This window comes from Homalodisca vitripennis, chromosome X, assembly GCF_021130785.1.
Source record: "Homalodisca vitripennis isolate AUS2020 chromosome X, UT_GWSS_2.1, whole genome shotgun sequence".
Lineage (NCBI taxonomy): Eukaryota > Metazoa > Arthropoda > Insecta > Hemiptera > Cicadellidae > Homalodisca > Homalodisca vitripennis.
Window position 1 is genome coordinate 116,592,086 of NC_060215.1, and position 19,561 is coordinate 116,611,646.

The following is a 19,561-nucleotide window of genomic DNA, read 5'->3' on the forward strand; positions in this document are numbered from 1 at the left end:
TCTGGGGTTCGCCCACGGCTATGGAAGTCTGGATGGGGGCTACGGCGGTTATGATGGAGGTGTCGAGCTTGGAAGCTACGGAGGCGGAGGATTCGGGGGTAGTGAAGGCTCTGAGGCTGCTGGAGGCTACGGTCACGGAGGTTACGGACATGAAGAACACATCAAGGCCATCACTATCGCTAAGGAAGTCCCAGTTCCACATCCGGTCTATATCGAGAAGAAAGTCCCATACGCTGTAAAGGTCCCTGTCGATAGGCCATACCCAGTCCATGTTCCCAAACCCTACCCCGTACATGTCGAGAAGCCTGTCCCATACCCCGTCAAGGTTCCAGTTCCTCAGCCCTACCCCGTCCATGTCGAGAAGCATGTTCCTGTTCCAGTCAAGGTCCCTGTTGACCGTCCCTACCCCGTTCACATACCCAAGCCCTACCCCGTCTACGTAGAGAAGAAGGTCCCTTACCCTGTGGAGAAACACATCCCTTATCCTGTCAAAGTCCATGTAGATCGTCCATACCCCGTCCACGTACCTGTAGAGAAGCCAGTGCCCTACCCTGTAGAGAAACCCGTACCTTACCCCGTCAAGGTCCCAGTCGACAGGCCTTATCCTGTCCACGTCCCCAAGCCCTACCCTGTGCCAGTTGAGAAGCCAGTGCCTTACCCAGTAGAGAAGCCTGTACCTTACCCGGTCAAAGTACCAGTCAAGGTACCAGTCAAAGTACCTTATCCAGTGGAAGTCAAAGTACCCGTCCACATTCCCGTACCTGTGAAACATCACTATGAGCATGACTATGGCGGCGGCTACGAGAGCTATGGAAGCGGTTCCGAAGGTGGTTATGGAGGAAGCTACGGAGGAGGATATGGAGGTGGCGGTTCTTCTTACTCCTCCTACACATACCATCACTAACAACTTAACCTCGACTGTTACCTCTGCTAACTGTTTTTTGTACTTATGTAATATATGTGTATAGTGTACATTTCTACTATTGTGAATTTAAGTCAATAAAGTAGTTTTAAAAATCATATAAATTTCACCTAATTTGTGCCTTACTTATTTATCATTTCACCATAGAAGCAATATGAGACTCAAATTACTTTAAAACTTGCCTATTTACACCAGTCTTAATTATTGTCTAAGTTCCATCAATCTAAGTTTCTTTACTTCTTTACTGGTCTCATTTTCTGAAAAATCCGTTTTTAGGAAACAACGATTTCAAATTAAGATATTTTATATGTACACTAATAGTTTTAAAATTGTATGTTATCTGCGTTACACCACAAAGATTTCTAATAATAGATTTACTTTTCGTAACACACACACGTACTGATAAAATTAGCTGGCTACTGAGCAAGCATTGTTTTAGATCAAGTGGACAAAGGAGTTATTTTTTAGAGGTACAGATATTGTTGTAAAATAGACTATGTTTCTTGAACTATAAATTGTGATCACATCAAAGTAAAGCATTTACACCTAACATAAATAAGTTACAAATTAAAACGAAGAACGAGATTTCTGTAACAAAAAAATAATTTATGGTTTCATAAATATTTTATCTTGAAAATTTAGATGAGGACCCATCAACGCTAAACGTTTTTGCTGCTAAATATACTAATGTTAGGATAAATGTGTGCACACACACACACACACACATATATTTTATATATATATATATATATATATATATATATATATATATATATATATATATATATATATATATTTACTAATGGTAAGACTTTAAAAGAGGAGCAGTATACTGTAAGTGTATATATTATATAAGTATATAATATATTTTCACTCCTAGTCCACTTTCGTTCAAAAAATCGTATATCTCCTTGTTTAAAATACCATAAATAGATTTTTAAAATTATGAATGTTCCTACAAAATTTTGTTGTCATCAAAAATGTATGTAAAATCGATATATATATATATATATATATATAGATTGTACCAAAAATTAATCTTCAAAATTTAAGAAGTAAAAGTTTCTATAAAAATTAACAAATTTGAACAATCTTTTTGAAAAATTACAATATTGATACAAGAATACAACACATTTTTTTATGAATCCAGTTCAAAGTATGAAAATTATTTTATTACATGTTGGAATATATAAACATAATGTATTATTGAAATATATTATCTGAGATTTTTAATTATTTAGATATAAAGTTAAAATTAAATTTTTATATTAAATATTTGATGACCTCATAATTTACTTTTTATAAAGGAAATAAAGAATTTAAAAATTTTCTGCATTTGTATTCGTTTTTCCGAGTCCATGAATTAAAGTATGCAAATTTCGAATTCTATTTTTGGAAAATAAATTTGTATGTTAAACATTGTTTTGATAAATGGAGTTCTTAAAAGAGCAAACGAAGTTGGTTAAATATAACATTTTTAATTTTAATATAATTTGGTTTTAAGATTATTTTAGAAAAGATTTTAAAGTTTATTTTACCGAATAGATTTTTAAATGTTTAGATGATGAAAAGATTGAAGTATAAATAAACGATATATTTCAAGTTAATCATTGATAGTAAAAAACACTATTCAAGATAAGGAACGTAACACAGTAGTTTGTAGAATAGATTTACAAATTATAAAAATTGTTACAGAATAATCACTAATTTAGAATAGCAATCTTTAAAATAATAAAATTCAACTATCGACAACCAAATATCAAGCAGATATCAACTTCCTTCTTAAGATTCATGTGGAATATTTTCAATATTATTAACTTTTGTTTCATATAAAATTATACTGTTATATTATACAGTAATTCATATGGTGTGATGGTTTTACGATATGATGTACTATAGAGAAAATAAGAATACTTTTCTAAAATTTCAACAAAATTAATAAAAATGTGTTTTATAATTTACTTACAACATATTACAAATAAAATTTACTAAACTCTCCATCAATAAACATTTGTGCTACAGTTATTTGATTTTTTTAAACACTCAAAGAATTGATTTTCATTTAAATTAGATAACGAAGTATCTATGAACATTTTAACGTAGTCTTTCATTTTATTAAATTTACTATAATTGCTTTCTTTTATAAGGTTATTAAGCCTAAGAAACTATAGATATTATGCAAGGTCCATTTTCATGCTTTATTTAAATAGGATGAATTTGACTATTTAGTGTAAACTTTTTTATTTAAGACTTGTTTTGCGTAACATTTTGAAGTAATTATAATAATTGTAAGAGTTTAAACTATGTTTTGTTACATTTTAAACAACTTTGCCTTGTGATATAGTTATGGGTTGCACTAACTGTCACACGTTTAAAGGATATAACTATTAAATAATTTAATCAATCGAGTTTGAAGATAAATCGAAATAAATCTAAAGTGTAAATTTTTAGCAAAGGGGGTAAGTGACGTATAATTATAAATATGTTTTTTAATGCAATGAATAGAGCAAGTCAACGAATAAAAAAAATTAAGAATTCTGCCAAAAATCTATTTTGGCAAACTTCCATAAGTGCACAGCAGCTAAGATTGCGATGAGTAGTATCTGAAAAACTCTGTTGATCACAAATCTGTAAGTTTTGCTACTTCGTGTATATTATATGATTCATTTTGTGTTATGGGTGTTTAGTCTGAGATTGCTAAGAAATTATCAAATTGAGGGGACATTGCGTGTGTTTATAACAAGAATATTCGTCTTTCCAAATAACATTCCATATCATGTATTGTATTTAAAGTTAAATCTAAAAAAAAATACATTCACACGCTTTAACAAACGCCAACTATATTCCAAGAGCTTTGCCTCGGTCTCAGACATAACTCCCGAGTATCCTTGAAAAACAAATTGTAAATAAGAATTCTTTCGAGTTCACAGTTGATTGTGTTAGGCGTTACACGGTGAAACTTTGGAGTTGAGGGTCGATGATGTAAAGGGAGTTCGGAGTTAGATGATGGCAGCGGTGGAGGTGATGTAACGCTACCGATTTGGGGATCTTATTGGTATCCGCTGCCACCACCGGATGATTCCGGAAAAAGAAATGAATTTTGTGCAACAACGTTTTAATTTTAAAACACTGTTTATTATTGATTAATAATTTATAAAATTTATACAATTTCGATTGGTTAAAAGGGGGATAGCACTTCTGAACGAAATAAAGTATTGGATTACACTATTGAAAGAATTTAGAAACTTTTATAATAGGGCGACAGAGAATTACATGTCTACGAGTGTGAGGTCTGATCTCGACTGCCTTCCAGCACACGCAGGTGCTGAGTCTGCATTGTCAGCAGTCTTATTGCTGTCCTAACAGAGCTGTATACTTTACAATTATTATGTCTTCAGTTAAATTTTACCAAATGGATGAAATTTTTATATAACCAAATAAAGCATAATTTCTTGAATTATTGTTCATATTGGGTTCGGGTCATTACAGTGATAAGTAGCTAAGTACAATTAATTCATAAAAGTTGTCCGTGACATTACATCGTGGACAGCATCAGACTATTATTAGTATTAGTCAGATTAATTTATACAGATTAATTTATAATCTGTACAAGTCAACCCTTACATTTAATGTTAATAGAAATGACATCATTGTTATGCCCAAAGTAATATAATTATGATTATTTTCTCCAACGATATATGGATTTTTTGGTTTAGCGTAACTGCAATGGCCATAAAAGTTTGATTTGAATGTTGCATCTACAATATAATCGATAGGAATTCAACATGTAGTTGATATACAGTATACCTGTACTTCCACATACATCATATATACGCTTGGTAGTTTGGTTAATAATACTTTTCAAATATTTCGATCGGTTTCAAACTTCTCTCACTGTAATCGTATATTTTGAAACTATGTTTTCAATTTAAATATAAGTCTGTTGTTATCCTTATGCTTATAATGTGATTGTGTGGATTGTGAGACCAATAAATACATCCTGGCGTGAAGCCCTTTTAATACACCTTTAATTGTTTGTTTAAGGTTCAATATTACCCATGCATCAATTAAGAGGATGAAAAGACCTGCTGAACTATTTAAACTCCCATATTTACTCTCTCAGAACTTACATATAGTACGTTTCCTCTGGTTACTATCTGGTTGCCTCCACTAATTGTATATATTTACATGGACTGTATATTAAGTCACTCTTGATGTACTTTCTACTGGATTTTATTTTACCTGAAGTTTATTAACACCCTAGGTGAATCATTTGGATTATAGCTCGCAGTTTTTTACTGACTCTAAAACAGTTCGAGATATAAATATTTTTTAAGTAAAAATATTTTATTTTCTATTATTTTTGAATTGAGATAACACATAGTATGAGGAAGTCAACATTTTTTTAGTTATAGATATTTTTAATTCTGCCAAATATTTTTAGGTAGACGAAATTAGGTTATTGCTTGGCATGTATTTTATTATAAATATAATATATATTTAAAATATTATAGTCTTAGTGTTTTAATTTTGAAAGAAAAAAAGTACTTGAGGTTTAATATAACTGCAATTCTGTCATGTTTCAGTCCACCATTTTGTATGAGTTAAATATTTGAAACAGATCATTTTCATACTTTTGAAAATAAATATAAAAAACAGAATCAACATTAAACTTCCCTCGTTATAATGTTGAAACATTCAGCCTCAAAGAAATAATACAATAAGAAAAAACTATTTCCACGAAAAAAATTGGACCCCAAGAGGCATTGCCTGTGTTGAAGTTCTTTCTCTTGTAGTTATTAATAGAATTGCACAAAAACAGATTTTTACAGGTTTCAATCAAATATATTCAACAAAAACATTTATAACATTATAAATAAGTTCCAAAATCATAAGTTTTTATACCTGTAGATCATACTCATTGCCATTGTATAAAATTCATGAGTTTCATTGATAATAATTCTAAACTATTGTGTCTTTTAACTTAGAAATTTTACTGACCAATTTTATACCTATAAATATTAACTGGAGGTAAAATTTGGTCTGGTAACAGATACTTCAATCTCTTTAACTTTTCTTAACAAGAATTGAAAACTTTTACCAAATTGTCTCTTATCACATAAACAATTATTTTTTAAATTTGAAAACCAACATATATTTTAAGGGCAGTATTTTTTACTTATAAATAAGGGGTGTGAAGGCTCCACTTAGCTTTTCTTTCATTTAATTCAAATAAAACGTTTTTCCTGTGCATTAATAGGTTTAATATTTGTTTAAAAAGTCACACCCTAACAGAAAAGAATACAATATATTTTACTTGGGGCAGTGTAAAATATAAAATGTCATTACTTGTCTGTTTCTTTGAAGATAGACAAGTATCACATTTGTACAGAATTTAATTTGAAAATTGTATTTCTTTCATTAAACTAAAATGTATGTACTTGGATTTTTCTGGGTTTAATAATATATGATTATTACTACGCCACCATTTCAGTGCCGTAAATTCTTGATTTATGGACAAAAAATATGTTCCGTATTTAAACATATTTATAAATCTAGGGGATTGGAAACTTTGCGGTTATGTGTTTTTATATTTAACTGATCCAATATTGAAAGAAAAATTAAAATTCAATAGAAACAATGAGGTGATTTATAAGATTCACATTGATGTATAAACTTGGTGATAACTTGTTCTTTACTTTTTTCCTGTCACATTATTATTAATTCTCCATAATGCTTTGGAATCGTCATTATACCCAACAAAATTATTTGCATAGTACGAATTTTGCAGCATATGTATTTGATATTGCGATATGTTTCCATACTTTTACAGTAAAAGTAAAGTAAAGAAAGTTAGGGCTCTAACTCTCTAAACACAACCTGGGGACCAACGGCTTTAAAGGAAACTTTCGAACCACACCACCAACGGCCGGGCAGGCGGGTTGCTTGCAAGGACAGGATCGCTCAGCGGTCATCCATCCAAGCAGCAGCCACGCTCGACGTTACTTGACCTGGTTATCTTGCGATAACCACTGTACCCGCTACATTGCTCCATTGGCACGTTACTTTTAAGAGTAACGTTTTAATTCCTCATTATGAGGCTGTTTTTTTAACTTTTTTCAAAAATTGCATTTATATTCTGACTTTTATAAAATTAAATTTATTTATCCAAGGCTTAATCATTTTTATTACAACATTGTCATTTTGGATTTTATTTTTACTACAAGAAATACTATGTTGCTATAGTCGTACAATGTTTTAAACGCAACAGAAGTATTCCGATGAATATAAATAAATAACGTTAACCGTATCTATATAGAAGACCGTATAATTTTGTGAAATCAATCCGCAAAGCGGCAGGTACAGTTGAAATCGAAATAGACCTGCCTCTCTCACGGTCAGTGACCAGCACGTGCCAATAAAACCTCAACAGTCTCCAACATATTATTATTTGTGTCCAATTATAATTTTTTTAAATTAAGTCCATTATTAATCCCCTCTCCCAACCTTCAATTCCACTAAAAATACACACACGCTCCTCTTATACACGCAGAATATATCGGACGGGAAAATTCGGATGTTAAATTACCGTACAGCAATTTTAAGGCAATCTCAAGAACGATTTTTTCCGTACGTATTTCATCGGTAACCAAATGCACGTTGAATCGTCAATCGGTGATTAGTTGTTGCATTACTTCAATGAATAGGGGAATGACAATTTGTTGACAAAGTCGAGAACTGAACCCGTTTCTGAGGATGCATCCTATAGATAAAAGAAGAAAGAAACGCTTTTTTATACTTTATTTTATGAGCTTAGGAACGACAAAATAAGTTTTCTACAAAATATTTGCATGTCAATTTACTTTTTTGGAAAAATATATGTCTCAGGAAAATTAATATATATCTGTTACTAATAAAAAAACACAAATTAGGACTTGAGTCCAACCTATTCAAACACTAATGGTAAAATATATATTTTACAATATAATATATTGTAATAAATAAAATTTACCACGAATATTGTACGTTTGTGTTCTAATAATATTTAAGCCAAATCCAAGTGTAATAGAATTGTTTTTATCTAATGGCTATAACAAAAATATCTGACGCCTTATGAAGCAGAGTAAATTTATTGTCATTAAAAAACCTCTCAGCACGGATTCTTTTAAGAAATATATAAACGCTGAAATCTGTGCAAGAGATCTTCAAGTAGAAAACGTTATTGAAAATTCTAAGAATGATGTTTAATGAAAAACCTACCCTCGTCCTTAATTGGAATAAACCAGAAGACATTTGGTTGCCTAGAACTTGTGTTAAACTTCAGACTTTATATTTAGAGTATTTCACCTCAATAAGCACTCAAACAAATTTATTCTAAGCTTAGGATAAATGTCAGGCTTTGCAAGTTTGGCATGAACAGCTCCAATTTATAATAGTTATCATACCCTAGAACAATTTCAACAATTAAACCATATGTATTTCAAAGAATAAGTTACTCACAGCTAGACATTTCTTGTATGTTTTATAAAATCAATTTATTATTTAAGTCATATACTACTCCAATTTTAAGAAGTGCAATAAACAATCCATAAAACCTTCCGTTACCAACAATATACAATACTAAACTATTAAATTAGTATGCGTCCTTTATAAAGGGATTCGATCAACCCTCCACAGTCACAATAAACCTTACATTTTGTGAAGAATTCTGCCCTTTCTTAATTAAAATAAATAAATATATACGATAAATTATACGATTAAAGTAAATTATATTCTTGTTTCTTATTAATAAACTGTTCTAATTATGTTCCTTAAACCATTCAAATGCAGTATATACAATTTATACCTCATCTAGGTGGTAAAATTAATTAGGAATTTCATAAGATAGTGATTCATAAATAGAAATTTCCGAAAAAAAAACTATTAATTCTAGAAAAATATTTCTGAAATATATTCTGATCTAAGATACTAAAATTGGCACGAGTTTTTATAGACAAATAAAGTTATTAGCTAAATTGAATGAACTTTGTAAAACATATCTACCATACAATGTTTTATAATGTTTAAATTATTACGAAATGATAAAGGAATACAATGTAATGTATTACATCTTTCAAAACAAATTACTTTGTTCACATAATATCACAAACATAAACGATTGCCCTGCATACATACAGAAATTTAAGTTTTCCTTACATAACGTATTTGTTCTGAAAATTGCTGTCAGTTTTAAAGTTTATTTTAGTCCTCCTGCGTTGTCACGATTATTACACTCTCATTTCATTCCATAATTCTATAATATTTATTAAAGTGTTTAGCAAATTAATATTTAGAAAAGGTTCCGGACATACGTTTGTTATGATGAAAGGTTTTAAACGACGTACACATTAATAATTAAAAGTGCTTATATTCGAAAGTGAGATAAATTTAATCATAAAATATCAATATGAGAGTATAATGCATTGGATTGAAATAATCTTGAATAAGAGCGACTTCATAATTGAAGAGGAACAATTAATTAAGACTTCCTAGTGATTGTACAAATGTATATACTACAAAAGGGGGAGGGTAGGAAGTGTGGGTAAAATATAAAAGTAGGCAGCGGCTCCAGTGGTCAGTACAGTTCCTTGCACCGCCGGATTCACACAAGAGGCGTTATGCAATACAAGGTGGGTACGATGACACGTGCTTCTATTTACTTTACATGGTAAACAGCTGGTAACTTCCATTTTAGCATCAGTTGTATTGTCTTCGTATATTTTTCAATTATTTTACAACACTAGAGTTTTGAAATTTTTTCAGTTATAAAGCCATTTTCAGAAGATAGAACATCATAAAATTATAACATTTTAAATTATAGCTTTACATAAACCACGGAGGTTTTAATGTAAAAAATAGATTATAAATCAGATTATTCCTATTATATTTACATAGAAAGCAAGTTTACTTCTAAGTTATAAAGAATTGTTTCATTATTTATATATGTATGTATAAAAAGTTGAATTTTAAAAATATCACCGATGAATATATTATTTTAACAATAAATGAAAATACCTCTTTAACTCTAAATTAAATCTGAAAGTATGAATTCGCACTTTTTACATCGTCCGTAATTTACTCGAAATCGAGTTTATAAGCTTTATTTATTTAATCAGGGAAGTTAAATTTCGTTGTTTATATCTCTTTTTTTAATCTCTTTTATTCTTTCAATTGAATCTGATATTTTTTATTGATTTAGCAACTAATTCATTTTCTATACACCATTTTGAAGTTCACTATGACGAAAAATTATTACATTATTTCAAAATGAGTTATTTTAAAACGTCTTCAACAAAGTTTATGTTATAAAAAAGTCTTATACGAAAAGGACTGACAGTCTATTATAAAGTAATTTTTGTTATTGCAACATTTATACTACAACTTACAACTCCTGACTTTTACAGAGATACATGTTCTGTCAAAGTAGATCATCAATCAGCAGCCAAACGTCATCAATAACTCAATGTATTTAAATAAAGGATGGGGCTTGGTAAAACCTTAACTATCTAGTTATAATTTGTCATAGCGAAACACATTTGGTAACAAATATTCACATAAAGGTAACCCTTATTTAACTATAATTTTAAATTTTTCATAATCTCCTACTTTGTAGTTATTAAAGTTTGAAAATGGCGTATGGTCGCTATTTTAAAATATTTCATGATATATTTCTGAAACTATTTCTTCCTCACGTAAAAGATGTAATGTTTTCTATACAAAAATGCAAATAGATAGACATGTGATAAGATAAGCAAAATAGAACTACACGTCACATGGCATTTCTCACTTATTTTGACCTGTCAAAATAAGTGTTTAAGTTTGATATATTAAGCTGTGGACTCCTTGTATTTGGATAACAATTCAAAACTAAAGATATTGTAGTTATATACAATTTTGAAACTAACGATAAAAAAGGAAGAACTTGTCTCGCATTGTCACCAGTTCTATAATTTCGTATACATAGGCCAGCAACATTCATGAATCAAACCTTACTTTTTATTTTTTAAATACGTCTTTGAACCATGTCAGAGCATACATCTGTACAAGAAGTGTAAAATGTGTAGAAACGCTTTAATATTTTTTAAACGCAAGCAGATAAATCTTCAAACTTTGTAAAATGTTATATCGCTATCTTAACTATTTTTCTTAAGCAATAGCCACTACACGCCTACATCGAGGGTACGTTCCGTAGGGAAGTGTCATGAAAATTTGAAATGCAAGACTGGGATCTAATATGCAAATAGGTTTAAAGGGATTTTATATTAGACCATAATGCCGGGCTGCTGTTGAAATAAGATCGATAAAGTTGAATTTTTAAACAGGTTCCACAAAACAACCAAACAAAAAGCGATAGGGAAAAGAGTGCATTGCAAACTGCCTAGAGTGGTTAGTTTGTACTCGGATCTGCAGTTAGTGACACGATAACCGTGACCTTGGTTGGAACCGTTACAAGTAACAGTGGACTTAGTCACGAATTTATAAGAAATACCTTAGCCAACACGACATGAAACAAGGTAAAAGTACGCCACATGAAGTGTCGCTTTACAGGCTTCGCTGATGTTAAAAGATATCTTTACATCCTTCCGGCAAGAAAAAGGAGAATTTGTATCAACTTACTAAATTATAGGATTCAAAGAACCCATGGACTTCTTCCACAATTGGACATGTAACACTATAGAATTCATTCTTGTTTTGTAGAAATAAAGTTTAATGCAAAATTTCAAGCCCACATATAAAATCTTTCTCTACATATCTTTCCACATGGTGCATTCATATTTTCTTTTCATTAAAATGTACTTCAAACCAATGTTTAAATAATAACAGTAAAATTCACCATAAAATGATGTTGTATGTATGGGGATAGTTAGGCTACATGTGCAAATATGTTAAAATCTCTTACGAGTGTACTGAGTTTGTTTCCATATTTATTTATTTTGCGATTATCTCGTTTCTATCATGGTTACCTATAAGAATATTTACTAACGCTCAGCCAAATCCCATGGAGTGCCATGTATTATACTCGAACTCATTGTTCGAACAGATAGAAAGAGACAGACAGAAATGAAATTTTTCGCTAAAAAAAATTCGCTAACTCTCAGCCAATAAAGGAGGCCACTATATTTTCATGCTTGCGACCTCACATATGTTGCACGGCATAATGCCACTGCCACAAAGGTCATTTTAATTTACGCGTAATAAGGTCCTGACTGAGTGTTTTCTTATACTACACACAAAACAAAAACACAAATGACTAATCGCAACTTATAACATACGGTATTTAGAATTAAACATATGCCTTAATTTCAATCTTTAACTCCAAGTCAGTTTATTTTGATGACTTGGATCGGTTCTTCAATATTCGTATTCCCGAATACTTTAATATCTTTTTCTAGAATTCTCGATCTCCAGCGTAATAGTCTAAACAGATTGTGCTGATTGACGACAATGCTTATGTCATGTTTCAGATCTTCCTGTTCGCCCTAGCGGCGCTGCTAGCGCTGAGCACGGCGGAGGAGGAGAAGAAGGCCACGGAAGAGAAGTCGGCGGTGGAGAAGTCAGACTCGGAAGTAGTAGGAGACAAGAAACAGGAGAAAAGAGGTCTGCTAGGGTTCGCCCATGGGTACAGAGGTCTGGATGAAGGCTACGGTGGGTACGGAGGTATCGAGCTCGGCGGCTACGGAGGCGGGGGCTACGGGGGTGGAGGCTACGGTCACGGAGGTTACAGCCATGAAGAACATATCAAGGCCATCACTATCACTAAGGAAGTCCCAGTTCCACACCCGGTATATGTTGAGAAGAAAGTCCCATACCCAGTAAAGGTTCCTGTCGACAGGCCATACCCAGTCCACGTACCAAAACCCTACCCCGTACATGTCGAGAAGCCTGTCCCATACCCTGTCAAGGTTCCCGTTCCCCAGCCCTATCCCGTCCATGTCGAGAAGCCTGTTCCCTTTCCAGTTAAGGTCCCTGTTGACCGTCCCTACCCCGTTCACGTACCCAAGCCCTACCCCGTATACGTAGAGAAGAAAGTCCCTTACCCTGTTGAGAAGCACATCCCTTACCCAGTGAAAGTCCCAGTGGATCGTCCATACCCCGTCCACGTACCTGTAGAGAAGCCAGTGCCCTACCCTGTAGAGAAGCCCGTACCTTACCCCGTCAAGGTCCCAGTCGACAGGCCTTATCCTGTCCACGTACCCAAGCCCTACCCTGTACCAGTTGAGAAGCCAGTGCCTTACCCAGTAGAGAAGCCTGTACCTTACCCGGTCAAAGTACCAGTCAAGGTACCAGTTAAAGTACCTTACCCAGTGGAAGTAAAGGTGCCCGTTCACATCCCAGTACCTGTGAAGCATCACTATGAGCATGACTATGGCGGCGGCTACGAGAGCTACGGAAGCGGTTCCGAAGGAGGTTATGGAGGAAGCTACGGAGGAGACTACGAGAGTGGCAGTTCCTCGTACTCCTCCCACAGATACCATCACTAACTTTGCTACCTTCTTAGTTACCTATTGATACTTTAATATAGAATACTTTAATTTATGTATAGTAATTTTCTAAAAATGTGATTTTTAATAAATAAATTAGTTTTAGAAACCTAAACTATATTGCTGCAATTTTGCTTTTTCACCAATTCCTCGTTACTTCGTACAAGCAATATGAGGCTTAAATTAGTTTAAACAGTGCCTACTTACCTCAGTCTTAGTCATATTCTAAACTTTAATTCATTTATTAACTGTCTTTAATGTTTGTTGCTGGTAAAATTATTGTAATTTATCGTTGGTTAATTATGATAGCGTATAATTTACTTAAAAACCACAATAACCAATAATTAAACATAATTATAAATCGTAAAACAATTCCAAAATGTAACAAATGAAATTATTACTCGTATCGAGCCTTGGGATACTCCAAAATTACTCCCGAAACATTCAAACTGTTATAAATTATTAAATGTTTTAAATTTCCAATGTTTTTTTTAGTATACATAAGACACAATCCAATTTTTATTAGTAAGACCAAAGCGCTGCAGATGCTCTATAAATTTAGGATAACTGATATAGTAGAAGACTACTGTACGGTCAATGAAGAAACATGCCCCTCCTAATCTCACATTAAATACTGTACAAAAATTAACATTTTCTCCAAATCAGAACAGTAAAATACTGTTTTCTTTTGATATTATGTTAATTTATGTCTCGAGAATTAGAAATTGAATCTAGGCAAATAAAGTAACACCCATTCTTTGTTTATAATATATAAAAATTTGGTAAATAGGCCAACAATGGTGGTTAAATTCAGAATAGCAGCAACGCATTTAAAATGTTGATACCACCAACATCAACCAAAAGCCTGATATCATTACAAGTAAACATACTTGTAGCCTAATATTAGTAGTTAAAGTAGTAATTACAAATGCATTGGTTAAATACTTGGGTATAAAAGATGACATATCCTTGCCACCCTTATAAGTAGAAATTAAATACAATTGGGTGACTATTAATATGTTATCCATAAATAAAAAAATTAACATAATCGTTCAAAATTCTTCATATTTTTATTTGTACTTAAAATATTTAAATAGGCCAGTTGAAACCAAATTATGTAACAATCACTTCTTCGAAATTCCGAAATTTCCAAACATCGATCGAAAAGTACATTGCGTCAACTGAACTTCTAGGCTTACTTTTAATACATGAATAAGATTTACAATCTATGACTCAGTTGTATAAGATTCAACAAATCATTATTACACATCAGGTGTTTTTCTTGCATAGAGGGTTTTACGTTATCTGTGCTTACATTGATTTGCAGCTGAAAGTTTCGCCAACTAAGGCATTGTGATTTTTTAGAATGTCACACATATACTGGCCTTCTTTTACAGTATTGTTTGTTTGTTGCAATCCTGTATGTTCCACGAATCTTTACTTTTGTTCAGTTATTGTGACAAGATACGTGTAAGAATATTACATTTTATCGTGTACGTTATACTTTGAGATATGTGAATTATTTCGCAAATGTTCTTTTCCCTCTCCTGCTTTTATCATTCTAGTATTATTGTATTAACATTTTATGTTCAGAAGTTATGTTATTAATCAATTGGTAAAAGTCTTTATATATACTAATGGTAAGACTTTAAATGAGGAGCAGTATACTGTAAGTGTGAAGTTCTGAAAAATTACATTGCCTTGTTTGGAGCACGAATTTTGAAGTATGAGCGCTCGTTTAAGTGAAAAAATCGATGTAACAAACATTTTATCATACTATTAATCCCACAATATGGGGTTATCTTTACAAATAGAAGAAAAAAGAACAAGGTTTCTAATTTCCTGTTATGCTGTTTACATATCTATAAAAATATTAAATTGGTAGTGAACTGGTCATATAACTGAGGGTGTGGCATTATGCCATGGAACCTAGTGGTAATCTCCACTCTCATTGACCAATTGAATCCTGAAGTAAAAGGATATTTAGCACTGTAACAGCCCTTTCTCATAGCATACGTCAGTTATAATCAATCCAACTGTGACTGACGATCATTCTACTTAATTGGTGTGCTCACACCCTGTTTTGGATCGATACATGGGTTTTTATTTTAAATTAACACACAAAATAATAAAACCAATCGTGGGATGGAATAACTACCAGACCCTGAAAGCTCCCTCGGCTCTGGTGACCTGTTTTGTTCACTAGGACAAGAATCTGAGAAATCTCTCATTCCACTTATTACTAAAAGGACCTCTGCACTTGCTTCCGTAGTGACGGGATATTCAGGATTGTTAAGGTTCGGGGCAGAGGCCGCCTCCTGTCGAGATCACATGAGAGGGATACTCATATTACATGGGAAGGAAAGTGTTCCAGGCTCTTCAGTCAATGCGGGCAGTGCAAGATACTCCCTCATGTTTACGCTAACAACAGCCTCACTAAGGGAGCTACACCCACTACAGCAGTCATCCTCTACAGCAGAAGAAACATCGATCTACCCTTCAACCCCCAATATCCCGATATTTGCGGTTAGTGATATGTCAATCCTGGACATCCATAGGGTTGCCAGATATAAGTGACATTGGCTTTTCCTGTACCCTGGTGACCTGGTTCCACGTAGAGTAGAAATTCATACATACTTCAGAAATCTCTAGCGATAACTGTTCTAAGCAGATAGGAATGAGACTCAAATATTTACGAACTGTGGACACTGAGACATACAAATACGCATCAAGTGATAGTGCATAGTAAACATACTAGTATATCACCAATACTGTACTCTCCATACATTTTCAAGCTCAAAGCTCAATTATTCCATTTAACTTTGCCACTTTCCTGGGGAAGAAACTGCTTAGTGTAAAAATCCAAAATTACTACCTGAGTTTCAATATATACAGGTAATCACCTGTTTTGCTGACCATATCAGGTTCATGTTGCCCCTGAAGAGGCAATAATACAACTGCTCTTGTATCACGGTCCAGAAAACCGAGCCGCCACCGTGTGGTATGCAGGATCGTGTCACTTTCTGCAACCACAACAGTGCGCTTTGAAGCAACCTTGCATTATGTGAGCAGCAGTCTCCAATACACACAGCAGGCACTGTGCGGTACTGCACATCTACATGATGTAAGTGGTTCGCATGCTTGCAAGGATGAAGTTAATTGGATTGTGGGAAATCTGAAAGTCCAAGGCTGTTAAAGAGTCCACCAAGAGTGCTGAGGCAGTGACGCTTGGACCCTTCTTGGCTGAAGTTCTCAGGCCCCTCACGGCTTCAATTTATTACTTGTTGTTCCGTACCGTCCTGAAGAAATGCACAAACAGTCCAAGCGATTAGCTTCAAAATATATAGAATAGGAAACTGCTGTAACTACCGAGAATGACAACAAATGTGTAACCTTCCAAACTTAAAACCAGAAATAGTGAAAGTTAAATATTGCCTTTGTTTAAAGTAGGGCACTGTAGTACGGTAAAAGCCAGTAGCCAGTTGTATGGGCTAAAATATTCATCGTTGAACATAAGCACAGATAAACGATCATACGTTATGAAATTCTCCAAGCATAAAACTGTAATGAAGAAAAGGATTTAGAAAGGATTCTAACATTTCACTGCAAGTGCTTTAAATAATAAAACATTGCGATAATAAACGCATCATCCCAAGGGAACTTGGGAGGTATAAATTATCTTGGTTTTCTTCATTTTGACAGTCCCGGCAAGACACAAAATACTGCACTAAAATCAAGTCACTGCGCCACCACTCGATGCTCTATCAGATACAGACTTAAAAGCAAAAATAATTTAGCACTGGTTCTCAGCATTAAGCCCACTTTCCGAAGCTCAGCCCTCAAAGTAACATACGCAACACGGCAGAAGATCTATTACACGGCCCACGCATTAAACCTGCTACCTATCGCCTGCTATTTCAAACAACAAGCGACCTCCACTTATAAAAAATATTTTATTATTTATAATATCTTGTTTACCGCAATCTACAATACTATCATGACATTATAGAATATACTTAGTAATCTTTAGGACACAGCTTGGTACACTAATGACTTACTATTACTATACACAATATCATCAATTGCATAGCCATCATAAACTATGCTATCATAGTATACACTGCGTTTGTAGTGAGTATGGACACGGTGGCGGTAACAGAGTTATGGAGGAATAAATTTACCACATACTACGCCTAGTTACACAACTACGTTGTAAATGTATCACAAATTTACCCCAAGGAATTTGATTTTGAGTATTTTTAGGTTTGGGATTGTGAATAAAGGATGCGTTAGTTTACGTAAAGGATTGTCCATCATAAACGGAATAGGCATGTGTTTGTGATGATTAATAGTTTCAAAGAAACGTCCTGAATCAACTTAATGAAAACTTATGAAACTTAATTTTGTACTTAACATAGAATTTAATCTTCCATTATAAACTAAAATGTTAAACTCACGGATAATGACTAGGTATCACATTTATTTAGGAGATAATACATGTAATTAGCTTAGGTATAATTTCTTTGTCAATTCTGAACCAGCATTTAAATTTTTTACTAAAATCAATTCCATTTATATAAACTTTAAGTGGGTAACTTTGTTTGTTTTTGTGGTCATGGTTAATAATTTTAAAATTACTGTTACAAAATTTATACTAATAATAATAAACATTTACTGTTCAAATTAACCATTTTAGAATTAATGTGTCTTTAAATTTCACACAGTTCAGACAGATTTTAATGTTACTCGTAAGCCTTTCCACTATACCCTGACTCAATAATGAATAGCAGCCATAAAGCTTTCTACATTCTTGTGCACTGCGTAAAATCACGTTAACATCAATAAGCATTTTACTTAATTTTTATACCGTAGATTTCAGTAACATTGACAAATCTATAGTAGATCATTCTATAATTCTTGTCCTACATGAAATAACTTGTAATTCTTTATTCAAGTTCAGTCTTCCTAAAGACATTTCCTACAAGAATATCTGAGATGTCATTTTGTAATTACTGTAAATACATTTTAATTATATATAATATTTTGGAATATGTGGGCTAAGTGGGGTGTACAATCCAAAATCAAGACTTCTAAAGAGCAACATGATGTTATGTTACGGGGTTAAAATGTGCCTGGTTTAACTCTAGATTACGTGTTGTCTTTCTAGCCATTCCAGGTCAGTCCTCGTTCTAGGAGCACTCCTATGAGTTTTATGGCCGTTTACGTCTTAGGCCACTATCCATCATGACAGTCAGTAGGTACGCTTGTGTACTGCTGGAGATTAAATTTTATAGTGTTGGATCTGTAATGATATCCTGCAGAATTTGGAACGAAAGAACTCGATTTTATCTCTAATTATGTTACCTCTAATTCATCAATGCAACTTCACTTGAGATAGTTGTTACGTCGAAATGTTAAACTATTTTTCATTTACGGATCGTTAAATTTAGTCTTTTACACAAACAAGCATTTATACGCACCCAGTGGTTTATCCCAATTACTGTCATTACTAGTCATTATAATGGTCAGAGATATACATCTTAAGTAAAGACAAAGCATTTGGAATGAAAGGATTACTCAATTTCGGACATTTATCTTTTTTATGTTACAAGACTAATGGAAGTATATTACAAAAAAACATAAAGATAGCAAAATATTCCAAAAGCCCAATTGTGTTTTAACAAATCATGCATATTTTAGAATGTAACTGATGACGTCAAGAGACGAGTTACATTTAGGTGTAACGCCAGTTGGAGAATTCGCCAAAACTGTGGATCGAAAGATTAAAGAATGTCGCTAGTCAATGGATCTGCGTTTCAGTGAAGCGCCAAAATGAATGAGTTAAAATAAAATCCTAGATTAACAAAATCATGGTGGTTTGGAAAGCAATAATACAAAAAAGTAGCTTGTTAAAAAAAGTGAAAACAATTTCAGTACTAAGTCAAAGAAAAGGCCCAATGCGACATGCCTAATAAGTAAATTTATACATCTCTTGATATATACTTTAATATATAGATATATTACATTCTGACTTAAGTATTGTTACTCAAATTTTTAATATTTTACACAAAACTAAATTTACAACAATGTTTTCTGTTAAAGAAAAACCAAAATGTTT

At 32.8% G+C, this 19,561-nt stretch overlaps 1 protein-coding gene across 1 annotated transcript in view; it reads right to left on the reverse strand.

Moving 5' to 3' along the window:
- Positions 1 to 19,561, reverse strand: part of LOC124369814 (angiotensin-converting enzyme-like) — a 285,432-nt gene that overhangs the window by 193,013 nt on the left and 72,858 nt on the right. The window lies entirely within an intron of this gene.